The 23,236-nt window shown below is 33.2% G+C and overlaps 1 protein-coding gene and 1 non-coding gene across 3 annotated transcripts in view; one reads left to right on the top strand and one right to left on the bottom strand.

Moving 5' to 3' along the window:
• MICU3 (Mitochondrial calcium uptake 3) overlaps positions 1-23,236 on the top strand; it is a 223,592-nt gene that overhangs the window by 59,661 nt on the left and 140,695 nt on the right. The gene's annotated exons all lie outside the window — the stretch shown is intronic.
• Positions 12,881-12,952, bottom strand: TRNAT-GGU (transfer RNA threonine (anticodon GGU)). Its single transcript has one exon. It is a non-coding gene; the product is annotated as a tRNA-Thr (tRNA).

The following is a 23,236-nucleotide window of genomic DNA, read 5'->3' as shown; positions in this document are numbered from 1 at the left end:
CCACTTCCTATATGTATATAAGTAAATATTGTTCAAATCTATTCTAAAAAAGAATTTTACTGCTTTAATAGAGTAGGTTCTTTGATCGTCGGAATTAAATTTAACAATAAGCAACCATTTTTGCAACCAGCGCTCACCACAGAATTCTCAATATTATTGGGGACACAAAAATTACAATTCATGAATGTTGTTCAAAGTATGAAAAGTTAAAATTTTGGAATTGTTGGTCTCTTTCTGTTCACCTTGTCGCTAGGCCTTCATAAACATGTTACCGCAGGAGGAATGTCCAATAAAGTCCGCATTAGCTGGGCCACCCTGCAATGGGTCTACATTTGGTAAGGTCAGCAGGCCGCCAACACTCCCAGTCCTAACAATAGTCCTCCTCGAACCCTTTTGGGACCCCTTGCCAACAGGTTAATAGGCCTTGTTTTACACGTCAGTGGTGTGTTCAAAACACTTTGAGAATTTGAAGTATAACGACGCTCTGTGAAACATCTTTGATGGTGCAGACTGCAGAAACAACGATTAAGAACGAATCTCATATTAATTCTAACTAGCTGACGTGTACCCGGCGTTGTTGGGTGTTATCCTTGTGAGATAGACGTATACCGTCTAGGACTTTTCTGTGTGTCTTTTTAAGTTATACAATTCCGTAGTGCATTATTTTGATGTACAGGGTTTTCCAATAAGAGGTGTTATTTTGAATAGCCCGCTATTTCGGTAGATGTTACTTTTGAAGCTGTAATTTTTTTAACATTTGACAAGTAGAAACTACGCCATTAATAAAAATGGAACGATACACGCTTCAAAAACGCATCGAAATTATTAAAATTCACTTGAGTGAATCAAATGCAAATCATCTTGAGTGATGAGGCCCATTTCCACCTCGGTGGCTTCGTCAACAAGCAAAATTGTCGCATCTGGGGCTCTGAAAACCCAAGAGTTATTGTTGAAAAGCCTCTGTATCCTCAACGTGTGACTGTTTGGTGCGGTTTATGGTCCGGCGGAGTCATTAGACCTTACTTTTTCGAAAATGAGGCTGGAGCAACAGTTGCGGGGAATAGATTGCGCTATCGAGAGATGATTAATGATTTTTTATGGCCGGAATTGGATGGTATTGATCTGGACAACGTTTACTTTCAACAAGACGGCGCTACGTGCCACACAAGCAACGAAACCATTGATCTTTTACGATTGAATATCAAAATAACACCTCTTATTGGAAAACCCTGTATTTAAGGTTTAGCCAGCGTTAGCAATGTAAGCGCCCAAAAATATTTTTTACGACTTAATTACAAAATATCGACTTCTCAGCTTTCTATAAATATAACATATATATAGCACGTATTATACATATAAACCTTCCGGGAGAAATTCCCTAAATGATAGTGAAAATCATTTCAAAATCCGTTTCGTAGTTTAGAAGAACTAAGCGCAAACAGACAGACGCGGATAGCGACTTTGTTTTATAATATTGAGAGATTGTCCTTGAGGTGATCTTGCACAAAAACGGCGCTATAGAAATCACCCAAATATTATTTATTACAATATTTTTCATACAGTTTTCAATATTTTATGTAACTATCCTCGTATGTGTCAAAAAAAATTCAATAAAAAAAATAAATAATATCAATATTAAGTAAAAGAGACTTTTTTTACATGGCTCTTTCTACCTGAAGTTGGCTGCGTTCAATTTTATGGCTCTACGAGCGTTGAGATAGAAATATTCAGATTATATAGTAATGCTTTTTATTTTAAAAAAAATAAGAAAATCACTTTAAAAAAATACTGAAATTCGCATTATTTACCCGAAAATTACGACAAATGGGAAACTGGAAAAACTCGCGTTTTTCACGAAAAAATTACGATTTTCGCGTTATCGCAAATGCGAAACTTTCAGATTTCTAGTGGATTAAGACTATCATTGGTGATTAGTAGCGATTACATAGGTATTTCGAGTGAATAATTAATAAATTCTAAAGTAATTGTGAAATAGAGAAACAGATTTAGGTGAGGAAGGGCTGAAAGAATTTTATTTGGTATTACGCCGAGCCGGGCTTTTGCATGGATTTTAAAAACAGAATACATCTAGTGAGCTATCGAAAATTGTACAAAAAATGAAGCATGATATAACAGTAAACTGATAAACTGAATATAAAATAATATTAGTAAAACATGTAACAGTAACATAAAAAAATATAGAAGCTAGAACAATACTACATGTAAGACAAATCACTAAAACAACATTACAAAAGCTATTCTAATTTGTAGGATTCAACAAAGTGCTGATATAGATTACGCTTAATTCTATAAATTGTGTCAACAAATATATCAACAGTACCCCCAAACTTGTTGTCCAGATCATGCATCCTATTGGTTAGCGAAGAGTTACGTGATTATTCACCGGAAAGGTGTTTAATCCGAAGCCGTAAGTAAAATTGATGGATTTTTAATGATTATATCTTTATTACTGACAATTTCTTAATTTCATCCAGTTTGAATGATTCTTATCTCTATTATCGACGGAGTTCATCAGTTCATTCATTCATGAAAACATCTAAGATATGTTTAAAAAAATTGTGTTTCAAAGATCTTGCGTGTAAATTGATTTCGAGTTTAAAATAATCAATTCATTCGACGTTACATAGCAGATCTTTTAATTCTAATACATTTCCCGAATCACTTATCTTTATAATAAATTTATCTCTGAACTGCTCGGATTTCCAGTAAAATAATGTTTAATGAGTTAACCCAAGATTTAATGTCGGCGAATGGACTATTTGCGTTTTGGTATCCAAAAAGAAAACTATCTACGATTATTTATAATCATTGATATTGCGAGAAACGTGAATTAAATTGGTATTTTTTCCTGTTAGCTATAAACGAGTCAATTCTTTATTATGTATTTAAATTAGATAGTATTCTAAGGGGCCATTACGAACCCTTGATAATATGGCTTAAATTCTCCACATTTTATAAGAATTATGCTGGGAAATATTTCAGATTTTTACTTGGAATTTGCGTTTGTGAACGCCGATGAATGTGAAAAATTCTCTTTATTAAGTTTTTTTTTTATTTCGAAAAGTTTCAAACAAAAGGGGTTGAAATTTTTAGCGTTTTTACCCAGCTTAGCCTAAGATTTAAAAATCATTTTTTAAAAACCAAATATGAAGAAAACAGTAATAAATATGACGTCTCGTTATTTTTTAATGATAAACTGATGTTTATAAGACAAGGTTTTTTATGCATAGCCCAAAGGATTATAAATTATTATAAGAAATAATTGTTAGTTAAAATATTAGTACTTATTGAATTATTTAGCGGGTTGGGAATAAGCTGAAGTAGGTTAGTGGTTCAGAGCACCTAACTGGCAATCAGAAGGTGCGGGTTCAATTCCCGTCGGCGGCATTTATTTTTACTCGTTTTCAATTTGTATGGATATTTCAGGCGAATAATTATTGCTTGAAATAATTTGTTATGACGTCTCGTCTTTTATTACATTTAAATCGATATTTAGGGCGGCTTGCACCATAAGTTAAATTTGGTTTAAATATCATTTTAAACACATAATTTGATTTAAGTCAACTTGGCGTCTTGCACCACAAAATTTAATTCGTTAAATGCGTTTAAAGAACTGTCAAAGTTAAATACCCAAAATGGGCTGTTTAACCGAGTTAAACGTGTTTAGCTCTACTCACAAAGCAGTAATGTCATTTTTTTAGTTTATCCTTTCGATTTCTGATTGTCGTTAAAATCTATCTCATTTTAATTTGTATTCACAATGAACATTTGGGATTTGTTTTCTCACGATGATGGAGAAATTATAAAATTATGGAAATTACAAATAAATTATACTTATATATATAAGTAGACCGTTTATAGTCAGAGAAGTAAACACAAGAACAAATTTATTTGAAACACTCAGTGCCAGGAAGTTTCAAAGAAGATTTCGTCTCAGTAAAGAAACGACATCATTATTAGTGCAAGAAATTGAACCTCAGTTAAAATTCAACACCCGTAAAAACATCAGCGAGGTGCTCGTAACTTGGAGCTAACACTCTTTATCGAGGAGTACTTTGCAAGGTTGTAAACTTCTAATCATACCTACCTACAGCATTCTCATAATACTCTAAAACAATATAATATGTAAAAGAAATAAAAAAAAAAACAAAATTACTCGGATAATTGTTTTTATTTTTAATTCCAACAACAGAAGCTCTTTTTGTCTTATTTCATCATTATGTCTATTTGTTTTAACTTTTTCTTCATAAAATAAATGAACACACTATTAAACCACACAAACAATCACAAAATATTTTGACACTTCAAGTAAAATGAAACATCGTAGCTGTTTTATTTACGCGTTAATGGCGGTAACCAGGCGGTAACTGTTTTACCGACGCGTTAATTACGTTTAACTAAAATCGCCACCCAACTGCGTGGTGCAGGACACGACTAAACGCATTTAAGTTAAATGTATTTAACGTCTTAAATTCGTTTAGTCAAATAAAATTTAAGATTAAATTTGCGATAGTTGGTGCAAGCCGCCCTTAAAAGCATTTCTGCTGTAAATAGGCCAATATTGGCTTTTTATCTTTTTTAGGTACAAGTGGACTCTTATAAATATGTACTTATTTTCCTGAAATAAAAACAATATTTTTTGTTAAAACCACGAATTTTTATTAATTTTAAGACCGACCGGTTTCGCTACACTCGAGCATCGTCAGGGTACAAAATTAAACTTAAAAACTCAGTTTAATTTTGTACCCTGACGATGCTTGAGTGTAGCGAAACCGGTCGGTCTTAAAATTAATAAAAATTCGTGGTTTTAAACAAAAAATATTGTTTTTATTTCATTAAAATGTTAAACCACAAAGTGATTGCTTTCTACGAAAATATACTTATTTTCCACCCATTTTCCAATAATCGTTTACCTTTTTAACGAGAGATTAAATACAGTTATCTTGGTATAATCTTTTTTTAATATCGTTCTTATTGTCAAGATTTAGATCTCGGTTTCTTTAATGATAGAGACATGGTATTCCTTACGTGTAATCCTGTGGGACTTTCTAACGGTATGACTTGCTTAATAATGTAATAATGTTCTCCCTTCTGCATTTATTGACATCTTTATAACCGTTCATTTATACATTAACACTCCCGCACTGAGTTCTTACAGCCCCATTTAATTTAGATTCTGGGTGTCAATTCTGAAAGTCGTTCCTTTCTAACCCATTAGGAATACCCAACAAAAATGTTAACAAGGGTCTCAATTTTCTTTATAATGTAATGTTATTATTCGTATTTTACTTTTAACACACTGCTTTCTTCCTCTTTAATGAGATTATTTGATTAAATTATTATGTTCATCTTCTTTCTAATCGTACGAGTGTATCCATTAGATTCCTTGTGTTGAATTTTGAACATTATCCCCAACTTTAATGTATGGTTTTATTTCTACACTGGTCGTTTTCTAAAGACATACGTTTCCTCTTTTTCATTAAAAAGATACATCGGAATTTCTTTTACCTTCAACTAACCATTGAAAGTGAAAAGTTACACAACACGTCATGTCCCATAACTTTGCCGCGAACAGTAAAGACACTATGGAAGAATTCGAAGATCAAAAGTAAAGATTTCACCTTTTGTCCTCTGATATTAGGACTCATCCTGCCTCTGAGAGATCCGCTATAACCTCTCTTTCCGTTATTTTCGTCGTTTTTGAGAAAGAGGGAGAGATTAAATCGGGGCACTCGATGGTAGTATCATAGCGGTGCATTGTTTATTCTGAATATCATGATCACCAGAAAACGGTTCTTGGAAACTCTCGTTTTCAATGTTATTATTTCAATCAAAAGGACATAAAATGGACCCCACGCGTTAGCATCAAAACCAAAAGAAACGGAGCCACCACATGAAAATGAATGAGATTATCCTAAGGCAGCATTAATAAAACTCTTCTTCGTCTTGTGACTTTTTTGCATAGTGTCTTAATAAGTTTGCTTCAGATTCGTTTACAATATAACGCTTTATTGTTTAGTTTATCAATCAAAGAGCCATTAAGATGGACCCCACGCATTTAGCGTCGACGGCGAGGCCACCACGTGAAAAAGAATAAGACGTTCTTATGGCAGCTATTCACATCGTATTATGTCTGGCGACTTTTTTTACAAAGTGGTCCAATGATTTTGGTTCAGATTCGAAAGCCGAACTTTACTACGTCATTAAACGTCGATGGAATCCGATCCGTGCATTCATTAATCGAAGGGGTTCGTATCGCCCAGCATTTAGGCAAGCCGAATTATTGCTTGTTCTTTATTTAGCCACACGCAACAGTCAGGGCTTTTGTGTGCATAATAAAGCCATTTTTGATTTTTTTTCCCATGTCCAGCCTCAATCTCAAAATCACAAAGTTGTCCTTTTAAATACACTTCTTCAATATTTGCAAAATTAGTTGGTCGCGTCATTTTAAATTAAAGAAAAATAACTAACTTATTATTCACCACTGTTTTAATAATAAACATTATGAACGTGTTTCAAAACAACAGGTTTCTTTACCGGGAATGTTGAATATTTTCAGATTTTAGTTTTCACCAAATCGGTGGAGTATATATATATCATTAGTACGATGCGCGACGGTTTAGTTATAGATCTGAGCAGTGGCGTGCACAGAATTTTTAATCAGGGCAGGCAGTAGGAAAAACAGCGAATAAAAAAAGTATACGGATGTTGCAAGTTTTCGCTAACACTGGCTGCTGACTTTAGATGATGTTAGTAAGGATATCAACTTAATTTATGCATATTACAAGCCTGTCACTGAATTATTAACAATTCTATCTTTTTCACCGCACAATTAAACGAAAGAAAACCAACTTAATTATGATGATTAATTCGTTGTTAAAATTGTTGTACTAGTAAGGGTACCGACAGATGTCACTGATTGCTGCATTTGTGATATGTACCAAAAGTCACGGCCTTTTCGACAATAACACAAAGCAGTCGTCCCTTCATGAAGCATACCACACACGAGTACATTTTTGTGTCGAATGAAGACAACATTTTTTTAACATGACGTGTGGTCGTTTGCATATTGTGCCTTTGATACATTCACTAATTACAACGTTGATACCATAAAGTAAAGTGAAACATTTAGAAAGTATCGATGGATTTCTTGCAATAATTTTATAATGTAGATTAAGGCAGTGCTTATATGAACTGCACGCCCCTGGATATGAGGTTTCAACTCTATTGTTGATTTATGGATATTGTGCTTGTATTATTTGCATGATATGGAGATTTAAATACATACATTATAATATTTTATGTTTTTGTTTATTTAAATTATGTATTGTTTTATTTAATTTGAAAGCTCCTGGCTTTTACATGCTTAAGATAAGCATCTCGTAGATCACTAACGAACTCTAGTACTTAACCAGCCCCTAGGGTCCCCGGGTCAGCCCGGGTAGTTATGCAAATGCCCCATCGTTTGATAGACCCCTACCACCTGGTAATGTGAATTCTGTAGTTCCAAATAATAAAAGTAAGAGTGATTTTAAAAAATACACACGTATATGAATGGTTACAAAATTTAAAAAAAACGAAATGTAATAAAAAGTGATTTATTGTGAGTTTAGTGGCATTTTTTCCTAGTTGTGTATCTGACCAATGCCCGATACGGTATCGTGTACATTGTTTATTCGTGTTTTCTTTGTGTTATGGATTAGACTCGTTGACCTTTTCGTAAAAAATCCAATACCGGGATATGTAGAAAAAATCTACCCTTCAAGAACAAAGTTTTTTGTTCTATAATACATTTATTTTTATTATTAAATATACATATATTTGTTTTGAGTGAGGATTTCTCTTACTTCCCAAGCCATGGCTATTTACTACTGCGAATTTTAAAAATGTTTTCAAACAATGAAAATTGAACCTTCCTCCCCAGTGACTGACTAAAATGAGTGAACCGCGCCATAACTTAAGCCAAATCCTAATTGGATGGTTCCGAGATTTATTTCGTATATTAACTTTTTTTTTTTAAATTTGCCGGTAACCCGGGCGTTTATTAACCTCAATATTTGTTTACAAATTATGTGCGCTACCCGACTCACTAGACAATATCTGTTCTGAGCCAGGTAGCAGTATCTACCATTACATATATCAATAAAAATAAAAGTGAATAAAAATACAAAGTAAATAAATAAAAATACAAAATACAGGAAAAAGAAACGTAATTAAAAAATAAAAGATTACCTAGATAAAATAATCTAAATATAAATTATTACATACATATGTAACAGTAATTGAACATTCTTTTTTTATATATATATATATATATATATATATATATATATATATATATATAAATCCCGCCACCGATGTGGCGACCTTTCACTTCGCATCCTTTTGACTACCACCGCTTATGGTAGGTTTAGAAACAAAAACGCTGTGAATGTTCACTTATATATAGTTATAGAATAAAGTGATCGTAACAGAATTTGCCATAAATCGTGTTTTAAGGGTATTCATATTTTTGCAAGGTACATACATTTTAGAGTCTTTTGGACACCCTCTCATATTGCTGCCCTTTTGGTAACCGCATATATCTTACGAATATCATAGTACATTACGTTTTTAATAAGGCGTCCGTTCAGTACGAACATTTAACGACTTCCGTATATTCCCGTATGCCATACGTTTATATTCCGATGCTTTCAGAATCCTTTTAATTTGGTCTTGATTTGGCACCGGTGTATATCCTATGTATATAACGATACGCTGTCATTGAAAAGACGAGTCCATACAAACAAAGGTTAATTTGACGACATAATACATTAATTTAATGTGCTTGTCTAGAATGATGCAAATTTAATTTTAAAAGAATAGCATTCCGAAAATTCAAAATGGTGGACGATTTTATGATACATTTTATATTAGAAATAACAGAAAATAACGTAATTATCTCCCTTCACGTCTGTCAAAATTGACTATCGATTTTGGCTTGTATTTTAACGAACCGCTTTGGCTCTAGCGTTATGTTTGTCACCAATAAGTATTCTGACTTAGTAGCTGCCTTTCTACGATGGACGACAATTGCGAAAAGGTTTATTTCTTTAAAGAAAGATAATCATTCTCGGATTTCGTAAAACCTATCACTATTTAAAAATCTCCTACTACCGTCATTATAAGCGGCAGATGTTGGTTGCTTATTCAGTGATGGAGGACTTAGCCAGCCAATGAAACCAGCCAGGCCTTGACTGGGTGGGAACAAATGGTATTAGCCAAATGAATTGAATTCACTGACAGTGAAACCGTAAGGTTGGTAGAAAAGTAATTATTTTTCTATGCTTAGAAACAACAACGAAATTTTGCCAAATTTCATAGTTAGCGGCGGTCATCTCAAGTCAGGTCTCCAGCGACAAAATGTTTTCAAAACATCCGACAAAAACAAAAAGATTGGGACAGGGCCTATATATCCATCTACATGCATAATATATAAAGATGTTTGGTTTGGCTTTTTATACAAATCTACAGTTTTATTCCGATGTTGATGAAATTTGCATACTTGACGATAAGAATAAAATAAAAATTACTACCTACATCCGAATTCTAAAAATTGTGTGTAAAGCCCGGCTAATCTAATATAAATATGTTTCAAAATTTTATTTTAAAATCTGGGAACCCTTTTAAAATTAATCTCGCGATAAAGGCAAGATAATCTCTCTATATATCTAAACAACACAAAATCCGCATTAGTAAACTAATTATTTTCTCAACTTGTTTGGCGAACAATAAACTTATCACCGTAAATAAACAAGTTATTGTTTAGATAAAACTGAGTTGGATAAAATTATCACGTAATGGTCATATTATTATTAATTTGATTGATCCCCCTTATATTTATTGGAATCGGTTTCGTCAAAGCTAACAACATCTGACATTAGCGCCCTACCAAATGTTTGTTGGGCGATTGCAATTTTTTCTGATTTTAGATAAAACGATTTCGTTCATTGATATTAGTAATTATCACGAATATTATGTACCTATTTTATGACTCTATTCTACCATTCTAACAAGAAAAAGAGTTGAGTTAGTAATTTCATAAACAATTGATTAAGTAAAGGGACCATCGTCCATATTACATCTACTGTCAATAATCATTTTTCTTTTCATTTAGGACATAATTTTTGTTTTAATTTCCGGCAAATAATCATATTATGATGGTCCGATGCTCTGAAAGGAACCCGCTTGCACAGCGCGGGTGTAAACTGTGCAACCTAAAGTTTAAGTTTAGACTTACGGATTTCAATACTTTTGTTTGTGTGAAAGCACTATGAAATAATACATGATTTTACTTCAATGACAAGCCATAGATTATTAAGATAAATGTAATGATTACATAATATAAGTACTACAATAATATCCTGTTATTATCATATAACGTCATTCGATGTGAATTATGCTGACAAATAATAATATCTTTTGCATTTATTTTGAAAAAAAGTTATCCATCTGTTATATAGTTGGCCATCTTCCTAATATATTTATATCTGTCGCATGATTATTAGGTTTTCTTTAATTTTTTTGTGGTCTCGTGCTCAACAAATTGTTTTATTTATTTTATGTGTAATAACACTTTTTCATAATAATATATGAAAATCACTGAGGATACGTGTTCAAAGAATAGCTGGAATGCTTATAATAATTTCTCTATCATCATAAATAACATGAATCTTCGTAGACTCTACCGGCTACCCAGATTTCAACTTGCCAATTAAAGAATATTGTACTATTATATCTATCTTTTACATATCATATTTTATTTTTTATGTACTTTTTTTACACAGTTATTATTATATTATGTACTTTAAACTTGTCATACTACTTTGCACAACTTACCTATAAAAACGTACCTAAATTTGTAAAAGACTTTATTGTGTGGCATTTAAAAAAAACAACATAAGATGAAATAAATGATCTGTCTTTGAAAAAATATTAATGTCACGTGATATTTTAAGATATAATAAACGAATAATCCTGCCATAAGCTAGTTGTAATTTCAGTCAATTCAAGTCCTGGGGAAGGTTACTTGCTAATTCATCAGTTATGCTAATCCTGAAAATCCTCGAAGGGTGTCGTTGTAAGGATATGCCATAGTATCACCATACCATAGTTTCAGCGCCCATGAGGTGATTTTTCAAAATACGATGCTCTAAATATTATCCAATTATTATTATGCACTCTTAGGACCGGTTGTTTCGGAGAATTTGAATAATTCATCAAATTTCAACGCTCATTTTCAAGTTCTGTGAAAGATTTTTTCAAGTTCTGTTTTTATTTCAGTTTTGTCAAGCAACTAGCCTACAATCATATAGTAACAGAACTTGAATAGGACTACTTTCACAGAACCCGAAAATGAACGTTGAAATTTGATGAATTGTTCAAATTCTCCGAAACAACCCGTCCTTAGTGTACACTGTTCACACTTAAGCACGTAGGAACTACCTACCTAGTAAAAAAAATATATTGATTATTTGTAGAGTGTTTGTGAAAAACCACTTCAAGGGCCTAAGATATAACTTATTGCAGGAAAAAAATGTTTACTTTACTTAAACCCATTTTTTACATTGAGGCCCTGAGGAATATAATTTACTTCTGGGCCTGAACATGTCTTTTTGAGGAGAGGAAAGACTGTAGATGGGTATTAAAGAGACCCATGATGCATGAGGGAGGAAAAACAGAGGCCGGCAAATCATTCCACAATTACTTAATTAATGTATTGATCAATAGATTAATCAGTAGATATATACACAATGCAATTTGCATACGTAAAATATTTCTCATGTAGAACAATAAACACATTAGGGAATACAGGTAGGTATACGAACCAAGTTTTGAGGTTATTTAGAGTAATTAAATATAAATACTGTTTTTACAATATTATTCAATAGAAAAATTCATATTGTCATGCTATGCTATGCTTGAAAATCTATTCTGCAGTTTGGTATCTTGAACAATTCGTGTCATGATGACGACTACCTACTGCTCAAGTTTTCAGGCACGTAAATGTCAAATAATTCCAAGAGTAATAGGCTATCAAATAGAGATACGCACTACTTTATTAAAACTAAGTATTGCAAGATATGTATGACGATTTTTTCAATTTTTTTCAATGTACCTACCTGCCCAGCTGCCTACCTACCTAATTAAAGTCAACTCTTTCTTCGGATATTTCCTTAACCTTATCTGTATGATTGGTGGTTGGCTGAGTGTTTTACACCCGCATAGGGGAGGTTTTCCTTGAGCAGTTAGAGACAAGAGTTTAAGTTCAAAGTGTCGCTTATGGGTGGATTCATTAAGTCTGAACTGTACGCGGCATTGCACAGTGCTGAAATCCCATACATGAATAGGTACAAAATTAAAAATGGAAACACAAATTGTCGCATAAATAAATAACACTCCAGCAGGTTTGGTGACTAGTGCATGGCGCTAATTAGCAAAGAACTATTTCTCAAAAATAATCTTAGGTAACTATGACAAGGTAATTAGACAATATTAAAAGTTAGGTTGCTTAACCATTTATTTTACAAAATTCAGAGTTCGAGCATCAGTGTACTTATATTAATATTTGTTTTTTGTATTTAGTTTTTGAGTATGGAGGCTACTAACAAAGAATACCCATATTATTAACTAAGACTACCAAAACATTAACCAAGATTAACTTAGATAAACCAAGATAAACTAAGATTAATCAAGTTTAACCGATAATAACCATGATTAAAGAAGATTTTTGTAAACCTCTCGGTTACAAATTATTATAAGCAATATTATTGTAAGAGAAAAAACTTACAAATTGAAAAAGCTCCCGAGAAAAAATACATGTCACCAATGGGACTCGAACCCACGGCCTTCTGATTACCGGTCGGCAGCTCTACCACTGAACTATGGCGGCTTATTTAATACCCACCAAATTAGTCAATTAATCAAGACATATATCTCGACGCCCTTAAGTGGGAGAATTAAACACTTATAATTCCTTTACCTACAAAAATGAAGTTGGTTTTTTCAGGTAAGAAAAAAATTAATAAGCAATAATTTTGCTTGCAGAACACTTAGTACACATTGACTAATTTGGCGGGTATTAAATAAGCCGCCATAGCTCAGAAGTAGAGCTGCTGACCGGTAATCAGAAGGCCGTGGGTTCGAGTCCCATTGGCAGCATGTCAATTTATAGGTGACGTTTCGATAGATAATTTTGCCTTAACTCACTTACGGTAAAAAAAACTTCCAAGTGTAACCGCAGCCTTACAATAATTATTGCTTATAATAATTTGCAATCCTTTGTGCTATGCATAAACCTTACCTTATAAACATTAAGTTAATTCAAAAGAAAATTAATAACCTCTCTGTTTGCTGTGTTATTTTAATTTTTGTTTGTTGTATTTGTTTATCTAATATAGTTTTATTTTTATTATTACTAACTTTACTTTGTTTTAAAACTTTCTGTGATGTTAATATTGTACTACCTACATGTAAAACCCCTCAGGACGCTTGTACACCCACTTGCAGTTATATTATTTTGTTCTTCTACTTTTTACGTCTATTAGTACATTTTTTAATTGAATACCACACAAGAGTCTCAATCGCTCCCGTCTGGAGTCAGTGAGACTATGGCCTATCCCCAATTGGGGAATGTTGTGAGACTGAAGGTAGGTGAGGGGAATGAGACGAGGAAGAGGAAGGTGGGGAAGTACCAGGATATTCAGTTCTGGTCACCAAACACAGCTAAAGCCATTCCAAGCTAGCTTAACACACTTTAATCGGGAAGGGTAGTTCTTCCCGTTCGCGTTCGGTCGATTGATGCATAACGTCGGAAGTGAATTTCTACCTTCTGCGCCCGCCTCATTTCAATGGCAGAAAAGAAGAAATTATCCGATGTTTTTATATGAATATTATAAACCAATCTCTCTGTAAAGGTTCCAACTATACGTACGTAATTATCAAATTGTAATGCAAGTCTTTTTTTAGTATTTATCTTGGAGTCTTTTGTGTACATCGATATTTCAACTAAAATGACCTATATTATTAACACCTGACACTTGATAGGTATTGCGTTTGAAGTACAATGAAATAAGTAATTTAGATAACATATTCTGTTATTATAATAGTTCAATTCCTGGAACGAGAGTTTTTATGTCCCTGGAACTCGAAACAAATCTCTCTATCTCGGTTCCGCACCCACTCAACTACCGAGTGTCTGGCGCATCTAACAAAAGCAGGTATCGGCGAACACAGTAAGACGGACCATAATAAATATTTACAAGTGCATGGCAGTTTTTAAAAAGCAAATTGTCCTACGGTTGTGTTCCGAGGAGATTATTTAAAATTTCATTTTAAAAAATAACCAATATTATTAGCATGTTCCGATGGTTTTTTGGGTGGCAATTGCACACGTGGTATTTGAATGGGTAATAATGTGTTACTCTGACGATACTAGAGATGTGGCAATTGTTTTTGTTTTTATAATGATTTGGGCTTGGTGAAAATATAATAATTTGTAGTTTTATAAAATTGAAACCTAGTTTATACTTTAAAAATTGAACCCTAATGACCCAACAATGATTTTGTTTTCGATTTATTAAGTTGCATTAGAAATAATACTTGGTTTTCGGATAGAAATTTTATAGCTTGGGTATGCTGAGTTAGTATGTAGAAAATTTTATTAAAATATTTCCATTATTTTCGAAGATATAGCGATTTAAAACAAATTAAAGAAATTCGCACGGGACCTTTATTTTCGCCCATTTTCAGCGGTCTGCCGGCGAAAAAATAACCCGATCAAAGTGTGTTAATAAAACACCACAACATCATACAAATAAGAATACTGAAGGGGTAAATAAAATCATATAAATAAGTTGCCTTCGTGTGGCGTAGCTGAAATTTTATAAGTACTTGAACCCCGAAACAGCCGTCACAATAATAAATACAAAAATATTTGCAAAACTCAGTTAGGTATCTGTTTTTTCCGGAATGCGACAATTCCTATTCCAAATAGTTTTTGTCATAAGAATTATATTTATCGTCATTTCTTTTTTAAAAGTAGCATAAAAACATATATTATTTCCTCACATGTTCACAAATAATGTCATAGCCTTATATTGTAAAGTACAGTAATATTTTTGGCATGGTATATTTATAAACACGGTGTCTTACAACTATATTATGAAATTCTAAAATGTTGCATTGTAAATATCATTTTTAGGACTTATTTTTAAGCGTTAGGTAAACTACTTACTGAAACCCTTATCTATTGTCTATCTCAAGTAGGAAAAGCAATAAATCTCCAACATTATATGGCAGCTTAAAATTAGAAGTGTTGAAGTCCCACCCGCTATATCACCGTCCGAACCATAATAAAATTAAATTTGAATCTTCCGAAAAAAATATTTACATTGCTAACGTCATGTTCAATATCTTTTATATTATTATTTCTGTTTTACTCTGTACCCACTTATATTGTACCTACTTTTTATTTTCAACTTATTTTTTTAAAATTGTTTTTTATTTAAATTTATTTAGGAAACTTATAGTCGTACAGTGAAATATAACAATAAACATGAATATGTTATAGACCAATTAAATTCCATGAAATGTTAAAGAAGTACATAATATTATTAAAGATACAGTTTTCGCATGGTTATAGGTACTAATTGAAAATAATAAAACAAACTACGGAAGACAAACGAATCAGTTAATTTATTAATTATTAAATGTGCGAGGAACTTTTGATTTCATCACTGAACACATGATCCTTCCTGAAAGATTCGTAAGTATCTTCGACTCCACACGAAGTAAAGTTCCCTCCACATAATAGTATAATTTTCCCAAAAGTAAAAGTATTTTTAGTTATTAATTATTAATTTAGTGAGTTGCAATTTATTTGATTTCAAGTTGAAAATCTCGTAAGGTATTAGAAGTTTCACACATACGTCCTATTATAGAGTTTTGCGCGTATTTGGATTTACAGTGAGATATTCTAAATAAATCGTTCGATCTGGTGTTTTGTTTGGGGCAACGAAATGCAATCTTTTCTAACAGATATGATGAACGAACAAGACAGTTCACGATTTTGTATAAGAATAAAGCATCATAGATTTTTATGCGTTTATATAAAGCGATAGGGTCAAACCGATGATCACTAAAGCGATACGATAGGTGTTTTATAAATTTGTTTTGGATATTTTCGATACGATCAATATACATATGTTTGATATTGAGGATTCCAAATGACTGCGGCGAACTCAAGTTGTGACCTTACATATGACATATAACATAATTAGGGTGTGTGCTACGGGAAAGGCTTTGCTATGCTTATAATAAAGACCATTTGTTTATAAGCTTTTTCTAAAATATTTTCAATATGATCCTTAAATAAAATTTTAGAATGTAGTATTAGTCCAAGAGATCTGATTGTTTCTACCCATTGTAATGGTACAAGGTTTAATTTGTAAGTATAATTAATTGGACATTACATTTGCTTAGGTTTAGAAATAGTTGATTGTTTTCGCAATATTGTTCAATTTTGTTAATGTCTTCTTGTAACTGGTTGCAGTCATCTACGGAGTCAATGCATTTATATAATTTCATGTCATCCGCGTAAAATAATAAACAAGAATGACTAATATTACGTTCCATGTCATTTATATGTAAATTAAACAAGTGTTATGTACTAAATTATATACACTTAATATTGTGATCCTGATAAAGTATCCTTGTAAACGTGTATTCATGTAAAAGCCTTCAAGGCGTCAATTAATAAGTAAATAAATAAAAATAAAACTATTTTGTAAAGGGTGGTTATATAAGTACAGTGGAACCTCTCATAACGAGACTAATTCGTTCCAGAATCTTACTCGTTATGTGAAACACTCGTTGCGAAATAATTTTTCCCATATAAAACAATGTAAAATACAACAATGCGTTCCATACCGAAAAAATAATCAATTTTTATATTTTTAACATTTATTCAAATAAAATTACATACTAATAAATTGTTAATGAGCCTTACCCTTAGGAGTACAACCTGGAATGCGATTTTGATTTAAAAAACTATAAAAAGATCGAAAAAACTAGTTTATTACTTGTGAATTTATGACAAATAATTGCAGTACAATCCTAGTATGCTATTTATATTTATGAATTAATAATAAGAATTTTGTTATCTGCCAACTTGTCAATGTAACGGTTTTATTTATTTTTGTTTGTATGATCATTTTGTATTTTACTTTAAATCTGAGATACTTGCCAGTATTACCAGAAGCATTCAGAAAGGTGATTGTATTGTAAAGACAGTTGTTAGGTACATGCGTACCTATTGTTTAGTATTATTGGAGACGCCATGTGAGACTTTGTAGAGAAATTGAAATTAGTTTTTTTTAAATTTTTTTATTTTAATAAATTGAATACAAAGAAGATGATACCATAGAATTAAAATGCTGTAATTTAATAATAAAATATAAAAATAATGGACTGGAGTTCCATATGGTTGTTTGTTTAATGTTTACCAGTTAATTGTTTTCTTATTTGTACATTTTTCTGCAATGTTATGAAGGAAAAGGAAGGTCTGGGAAGAAAAGGGTATGAGGGGTGTGTAGTAAACTAGGGATTATAGTGGACAGTAGTGATGATTGGTATGAACCCAACCCACCCATTGCGGCGCAAGGCGATGAGCCGAGAGAATCCGGCTGGAGAGGTCACCCCAAATGTCCCCGAACGCTGTTGCTGGGTCCGTTTCGGTCACGAACCGGCACAACAGTTGCCCAACTAGTTGATGAGGCAGCACACCCTCAGTCGTCAGTCTGAGGCTCAGGCTCCGGCATTACCAAGCGGCCCTGACCGCGGTAACCGATTGTAAACAGTCATCGCACCCACCACCCAGACCCGGGCAAACATTACCCCATGAAAACAGACACACCTGCTAAATCACGAAAAGTAGCCAACCACTTGGTGTGGCCTATGTCAGGGGTGTTGTGTCATTAAATGGTTTCCAGGGAAGTGCTACCCATACCCACCTTCTAAATTTCTATTTTTGCTTTTTAACTTCTATTTAGAACGAGTTGCTTTCATTGTATCGACAGTAATCAATACTGTATGTAAACAAGACATTAAAATGGTTGGTCGCCAAATAAACTCTAAAACGTACAGACGTCAATACTCGGTATTAAATTGAAAATAGATACATTTGAAATAGTAAGACATTCGGGACCACTGGCAAAACATGTGCTGCAACGTCGCAAATAACCAGCCACCGCGAGTTGAAACGAACCGGCAACATTGTTTCCTGTCGCCACTAGCTATGAAATGCAAAAAAACGCACCCTTCACGGTCACCACAACAGGCTAGATATGAAATGCAGAATACGTCGTTTCCAGTCGCCACTAACGGCTAGGAATAAAACGCAGAATACGTCGAACACGGTCGCCATTTAAGTCTAGTTATGAAAGGTCGCCACTTTAGGCTAGATATGAAATGCGGAATACGTCGTACCCAGTCGCCACTAAAGGCTTGTTGTGAAATTAAGAATTCGTCATACCCAGTCGCCACTAAAGGCCAGGAATGAAATGCGGAATACGTGGCTGTGTATATCACCTAGCGCCAAGCTGCCTGACGACAGACTCCGGAACTTAAATATTCGAAAACGTGCACCCCCAGCCCAATTTGGCGACCAGGACTAATTTCGCTGAGATGCTTGTAACGACATCTATTATTGAACTGTGTAAAAATTTTGAGAAAACAAAGTGGCAACCGTATATCGGTCGCCAAATGTCGGTGGTCGCCACTTTAAATGCATATTTTCCCATGCTGGTCGCCAAATAGGCGGTGTGATATATATATATATATATATATATATATATATATATATATATATATATATATATATATATATATATATTTTTTTTTTAGTGTGACTCAAATAATCAAATAATTGAACATTTTTTGGTGTGAACTGCCGTTAACTTTTATAATGTCATCCAATTTCAGAGAAATGTGTGTTCGTGAGTGCCACCAAAAGTTAATAGAATGCATTGTCATCGACAACTGCTGAGTTCAACTGTCTATCTGCCGAGTTTCAGATCGATCGGATGTCGGGAAGTGGGTTAGTTTCCTATTCCAAGATTCCACTTCATTCATTTATTTGTTCATTCAATCAAGAAAACAAAATCAAAATTCAAATAGATGTATTTAAAAATACGATTCAAGTATTTTTTAAGGCTACGTTATAAGCGTTCAAAAAGAAGAACAAGATGAATGTGAGATAGGTAAATATTAAAGGTAGAGGGAGAGCGCTAAAAAAACGCGTGAGTTGTGAAAATATTTAATAAAAGTCGATTTATTTTGAGCAAACAGACTTTCAACATCTGAGCTAAGTAGCTTTTAAATAAACGCTGTGAATTTTATTCATCCATATAACATGTTAAATAAGAGAACCAGGTAGGTTTTTATAATTTTTAGAGCCTTCTTTGTGATTTTTTTCTAACGAGGGAATTTCATATAGTTATATGAAAAAAATTTCATCTCGACTTCTGATTATCTTAAAAATATATTGCTTAAAATTACAACAGAAGTATCTTATATAGTCCGTAGAAATTCGGGGTCTTAATTTTAAGCTTTTTAAATTATCTTGTAATAAAAATTGTAAATATAATATTACCTTTTCTAGAGAGTATTTAAATTATGGCACAAGCAAAAATGACAACTTGTGTTTTTGACAGTGTAAGCTCCAAAGATCACGGATTAAATAACCCTGCGAGATTAAAATAGAGAGGCCGACCTAGAAATTCCTGTAAAAATCTTGACTCCAGAGCTCATCGTTCCAATGTTTTTCTGCTTCAGTAAACAGGTTTCTGCTCTATAGTTCTTGTTTTATGTTTTTAAAAATATTTCAAAGTGGGTCCAGCGCTAGTGGAACTAAGGTATCTTTAATTTGGGGTAAGTTGCACGCAGAAAAATGAGTATTGTTATCTAAGAATCTCTTAAAATTATTGGTAATCTTGTTGAAAACGGGATTGCAGGCATTACAATGCATAAATAGGTTTCCTGACAAAAAAATTTAATACATTACCAATATATTATCACGATGTCGGAACACGTGTTCCTGGAAATCCGAATATTTTCACATTTCATCATGATATATCAAGGCAAATGCACGTGTATTTACAGATGTATTAAGTAAAGATGGAATGGAGATAGGGAAGAGGAAGTTTGGATGACCTTTTTATTCGGATCTGGTCATAACAGAATCTTTATTCTAGAAGATTAGAAAAACTTCTCGCATTTAATGGCGCATGATGTAGACATTTGAATATAAAAAATGATTTCAAGCTGTAGGACCGATCAATAGATCAATAGACCACGTGAATCAGAGGTCAAAATCCTCGTCCCAAGGTCATCCGCGGGTTTATGTGTAAATTAGCCGATGCAACATACCTAAATAGAATGATACTCTAGCGATAAATCAATCGGTTTTTGTGCGGCCACAATTCTGGCCGAATAATAAGTTCGGTTGGGACATGGGAATTAATTAAATTCCCGAGAGATTTGGGGGTCCTAACGGGTCCAAAATTCTGGAATAGTTTTAAGTCAAGATGTGAATTGCTTAGACCACAATTAGCCGAATGCTGTTTAAGCACCGTTGCTTCTTCTTTTTGAAAATTTATTTTAAATTATGAATTAAGACTTCTCCATGGTGATGATGGGTTATTTTTAAAATTAAAAATTATTTCAAAAGCGCGTTAATTTAATTTGTAGCAAATACAAAAATCAGCAAAACAGAACAATCCCATTACAAAACTCTATTTTTTTTTTAAGTAACCGGTCTAACCACCAATTCTTTACCTAATTATTGTACCTAAAATGCACGTAGGTGGAGATATTTTTAAATATATCTATTTTGATTTCACTTATGTTTTCAGAAATGAATGCATTTAAATCTTGAATGCGGATATTAATCCACTTCCCGACATCCGATCGAGCTGAAACTCAGCAGATAGACTCTTTGTTGATGACAATGCAATCTACCAACTTTTGAAGAAAGTACCTACAACAGTTAATATACTAAATAAATGTCAGGTAACGTGGTTTACTCCGGTCCTTGGGAAAGAAGGTTCGATCCTCAGCCAAACCAAAAACCAGTTTTGTTTTTTTATGGGTTTAATTTTTTAATTTTCCAGGATCTATGTATGTACGAAAAAGCATGTATTCTAAATTACCGAAAAATGTTGCTTATAGGTAGCTGGGCTTTTATTGATGGATTATAAGAACAGAATATACCTAGTGAGCTTTCGAAAATTATACAAAATATTTAAAGCATTAAATAACAGTACACTGATAAACTGGACATGAAACAATATTAGTAAAACAAGTAACATAACATAATATAGAAACTAGAACAATACTACATACAAGACAAATCACTAAAACTACACTAAAAACGCTACCATAATTTGGTTACCTATGGTTTGGTTATATTTATTACCTATCTACATAATATGGTTACTGCTGACATATGAGTTATATTATTGTTTTTTTAAAATAAGTATTACTTATCCATTGTTTACCTAATTCAATTCAAGTAATTATATAACTAATTGTCAGAAAATATGTGGAGAAAGATCTGTCTCAATCTGAAGTTATAATGCACCGGATTTTATTACATTTTGTCTACATTCTGTGATCTTGAATCCGAACCGCGATACTTTTTTTTTGCCGATGAAAGAGAAATAACCCAACGCCGAGATTCGAGATATCCACTATCGATTAAACAGCTCTGTCGCCAAGAAATTTGACTTCTGCGTGTGGCAACGCTTTATGCAAAAAGGCAGAGAAGCCGAAAGCCATCCAGATCGCATTAAAATTGATGGCGGCGAAACTGTTCGGGAATATCCGCCAATAACAATCGCCCATAATTTATGACGGGTTGACATTGAAATGCCGAATATAAATCCTTGCAATCAGCTGCGAGAGGGGTTTTTGGGCATTTTTGGATACCGCCTCGCCCGATAGCTTCCTCCTGCCGGTGTAGATAAGATACAGTTTTTACCTGCCTATTGTGAAAATACTTAGAACTTTGGAATACTGCTTTTTGAAGACATATAAATCTTCATTGATTTGCTTTATTTCCTGGTAAGTCTTGTTCTATGTCGGTAATTTTTGGATGAAATTAATCTTACGTCGGAAGTACCCCACTTTGCACTCCATTCGAATACGTCTTTTATAATAGTAAAGCAGTTAGTAATACTCATAACCTAAGTACTAAACCAGGCAAGAAGATGCAAGTTTTTTAAATGTGGATGTCCAGGCGCATCATCAAAGAATGCTTGGAACTTGATAATTATGGAATGTTAAAACGATTCTTCTAATAGCTGAATCTGCGAAATTTATTAGATTTTAAAAAGTAGAGTGATAAGTTCAACATTGCGAATAGTAGAGGGGAAAGACATAATACATATGACGCCAACGTGGCTGATATGATTGCAATTCCGGGCTGAAGTCTAAAGGGTAAAAATTTTCCTTTTGATAATCCTCCTCCGATGGAAGAGGACACCAAAAAAAAATGATTTCAAAACTAGTGATATTCAGTTATAAGTTTTCCTTTCTTTTCATCTCAATAAGCTCGTGGGTTAAAGTTCATTGACACAGTTCCCAACAGAAACCTGTATGGTTATTCTTAATTGTTAATTTCATCCTTCCCTTTGTATATCACTGACCACAGCATCGTGGCATCGGTGTTGCCTAACGGATTGCCACGGCATTGAATTACCTACGGACACCGCGACTCTTCCGAAATCCGACACTCTTCATTGAACCGGGAAATATTTTCGCCAATTTTTGCAATTGTTGTTGGTTTGTTACGCCATCCTCATGTACGCCATTATAAATTTATGTTCTTGCGGCGATCCTTGAGGGATACCGAAAAGTGCTTGTTTTAACCATTTCCACTTTTGACGTATTGGGTTTTGTAATGTTAAGTATCTTGTATTTGATACTCCCATTTTCTTTATCCAACAATTGAACTTTTACGTTTCGAATATGCGCTGCAAAACGATAATGTTGCAGAAGATTATGATTTGACTTAATATGTCTAAAAGGCTGTATTATAATAAGTTACTCAGAAAATCAAAAATGTTACGAACCGCTTTCCATCATTATTTTAATTTATGCTTGGCAGTCCTTGATT

The sequence above is a fragment of the Hesperophylax consimilis genome, chromosome 15 (assembly GCF_061612785.1).
Source record: "Hesperophylax consimilis isolate HC1 chromosome 15, BYU_Hcon_1.0, whole genome shotgun sequence".
NCBI classification, from domain to species: domain Eukaryota; kingdom Metazoa; phylum Arthropoda; class Insecta; order Trichoptera; family Limnephilidae; genus Hesperophylax; species Hesperophylax consimilis.
Note: the sequence above shows the minus strand (reverse complement) of the source record. Positions and strands in the feature narration are given on the sequence as shown.